The sequence below is a fragment of the Oryctolagus cuniculus genome, chromosome 1 (assembly GCF_964237555.1).
Source record: "Oryctolagus cuniculus chromosome 1, mOryCun1.1, whole genome shotgun sequence".
In the NCBI taxonomy this organism is placed as follows: domain Eukaryota; kingdom Metazoa; phylum Chordata; class Mammalia; order Lagomorpha; family Leporidae; genus Oryctolagus; species Oryctolagus cuniculus.
In genome coordinates, this window is record NC_091432.1 from 123049755 (window position 1) to 123052624 (window position 2870).

Here is a 2870-nt window from a genome sequence, read left to right on the forward strand (position 1 = left end):
CCTTTTTAAAATATTAATTTCACGCTGGGAAAATCAGACTTTCCTGTCTCTCAGAATGTCCTGTCTCTCTTCCATCTTGAAACTTCATTTTTTAAAATTCTTTTCTATTTTTGTCTGAGTTATTTCAAAATTCTTGTTCTCAAGGTCAGAAAGTCTTTTCTCCACTTGGTCTATTCTGCTGTTAAAGCTCTCAATTGTATTTTTTATTTCAGTGATTGCGGATTTCATCTCTCAAATTTCTATTTGGTTCTTCTTAATTCTATTACCTTAGTAGTATTTCCATTCATGTCACTCTGATTTCCTTATTTCTTTAGTCTATCTATGTGTATTCTTTTTCATCTCATTGAGTTTCCTTACAAGCAATATTCTGAGTTCTAAATATGTCATTTCATAGATTTGCTCCAGTTCAGCATCTAATTCTGGAGGATTATTATGTTCTTTTGGAGGCATCATGCTACCCTGCTTCTTCACGTCTCCTGTGTCCCTGTTGACGTCTGTACATCTGGTGTAGTTGTCCCTTCTTTATGGAGTACATTTATTGGAAAAGAGTTTATAGTTTATTTGGAATGCAGGTTATCACTTGGCTTACTGCTTTGTTTTTGGTTCTCGGTGAGCCCAGGAGTGTAGTCTTTGAGTGGATTATTCTGTCGTAATCAATGTTAGTTGTGTCTATAAGTGACAAAGGTATAGTTTGCTGCCGTTCATAGGGATAGAAATGTGGCTTTGAGATGAGTATGGGTTTGCTAGGGTTTGTATCCTTGGTCAACAGAGACTTTGGTGTCAGTCTCCTCAGTGATTGTGATAACCAGGACTTTTTCTTGGTATTGTGGGAGACAAGGGTGGCTGCCCCCTTGTCCTACTGGCAATCCTGAGGCTGCTGGGGCTTGTGGAACCAATTGCTATGGTTCTAGGACTATGTGATGTGGATGGACTAGGGATATGAACTGAACCCTGCTCCAGTCCTACAGTGTCGCTCCCCCTCTTCGCGGAGGAACGACACAGGACCCTGCGCTGTTCTTTTGTCTGCTCGGCCCTTCCCCGGTTTGCTGCTGGTCCTTCCCGGGTTGGCTGCCGATCCTTCCACCTCCGTGGAAGGGCGGTTCCCCCTGCCACTTTCCCCACTTCCGTGGGGGAGAGGCACACCGCCGGCTGGCTCTCTCGGGGGCGGGCTGCTCAGATGTTATTCGGATGTTCCCTTTAGATGTTCCTGGTGCATGTTGTCTCTCTCCTCCTTTATAGTCTTCTTCCACCAATCCCAACTCTGCTACCCACACGCCGAGTACGCTGCTCTCCTCCAATCAGGAGCAGCTCCTGCAGGTTACTGGTCGAACTGGAGGCAGCTGTGTAGAAGTTGTTTACTCCTCTCCCAGCACCATATTGTGGGAGAGCAGATGCATAGAATAAGTCTTAATTCCAGTAACTTAGTCTAGTCAGAGTTGCTCCCCACACTACAGGGTGAGATTTTTCTCTAGAGGATATGAATCCCAAGAGGTAGAATGCATATAGGTTCTTACCTAGGTCTACAAGGTAGATTCCAGTGGCACTGAGGAATTTAGAATTAATTGTTACAGTTCTGGTATTGCAGGTTATAGTGGGGTCATTACCCAGGTCTCCCAGTGTAGAATGGGGTTTTTTATGGACTGATTCTGGTTTAAGCCCCCAGAAGCTAAGGTGAATCCCCCTGGCTCACGTAGAGTACATAGGCATTAGCCCCAGAGCTAAGCTTAAGAATTCCCACAGTTTCAGGATGCAGGGACTCTTTCCTTTGCCCCACATGTCACCTTGACTCTGTGGTGTTAGTGGGAGCAGCACAGAGAGCCTCTTTGTGACTTTTCACTACTGAGTACGGTGCTCTGCGGGAGTGGGGCGGAGGGGAGGAAAGCAGTGTGGCTTTCCTGCTCCAACCCCAGCTGTTGCTCAGACCCCAGTCAACCCCACCCTGGCTGAAGTGAAAGTCAGTGGGTGAGTGAAATTTCCTTTCAGCTAAAACTGTGAGCATGGGCACCTGGCAGTTTCTTTCGACCTTGACCTGGTAAGATGGTGGTTCACACCCAGTAGATGGGTGCATGATGTGACTGGCTGCAGAAGTATCTTTGTCTTCTACTTTTTTCTCCTCTTGTCCCACAGTCTTTGTTTTTTTATTTCTTTGCTGAAAATTTCCATGAGTCACACCCCCGGAAACATGTCCTTGTCCTTTATGTGTCCCAGAGTAGCTAAAGTTAATGTGGTTATATATTCAGCCTTTTTGGGTCCTCCTCTGAGGAGACTTCTGCTTAAGATTTTTTCATCGTTCCAATTTTTAGAACCATGTTGATGTACCACATACTGAAATAATTACCTCATTTATAAAAATTAACATCGATAAGCAGAAGTGCAAAATGGACAACAAAATGCATGAGTTTGGATTTATGGCAAACCTGTTCCCTTGGGTCTCTTATAGTATCTCATGCCAGAGCCAACGTAGCCCCACACCATTGCCTGGCCACTGTCCATAGGTTGTTGGCACTGGAATGTGTTCCACAGTAGAAAAAAAAACAGGAAAAAATGGACTACAAACAAATCACTGTTTTATTACAAATGAATTAGACAACCTGCTGGAGCAGATGAGGAACAGAATAATTTACCTGTAACTTAGGAAAATGGCATTTGTTTCTACACACTCTAAATCAAGACCACCCCCTGTATAATTATTGTATTCTAGGTAGTAAATGCGTTTTTCATAGAGTTATGGGTTGGAAATTCTGAAATTGCTTTACCATAATGTTAGGATTAAGCAAAAAAGTAAATACATGGTGGGTAATGATAGATTTCTTACTTTTAGAGAAATTATAAGTGTAGGCTAGAATAAACCCCATGTAGTGGTTGAAATT

General features: G+C 43.4%; 1 non-coding gene across 1 annotated transcript; it reads left to right on the forward strand.

The window, feature by feature from the left end:
- The first annotated feature begins 2392 nt into the window (after window positions 1–2392).
- On the forward strand, window positions 2393–2525 carry LOC127485208 (small nucleolar RNA SNORA42/SNORA80 family). Its single transcript, XR_007912360.2, has one exon. It is a non-coding gene; the product is annotated as a small nucleolar RNA SNORA42/SNORA80 family (small nucleolar RNA).
- Window positions 2526–2870: the final 345 nt, after the last annotated feature.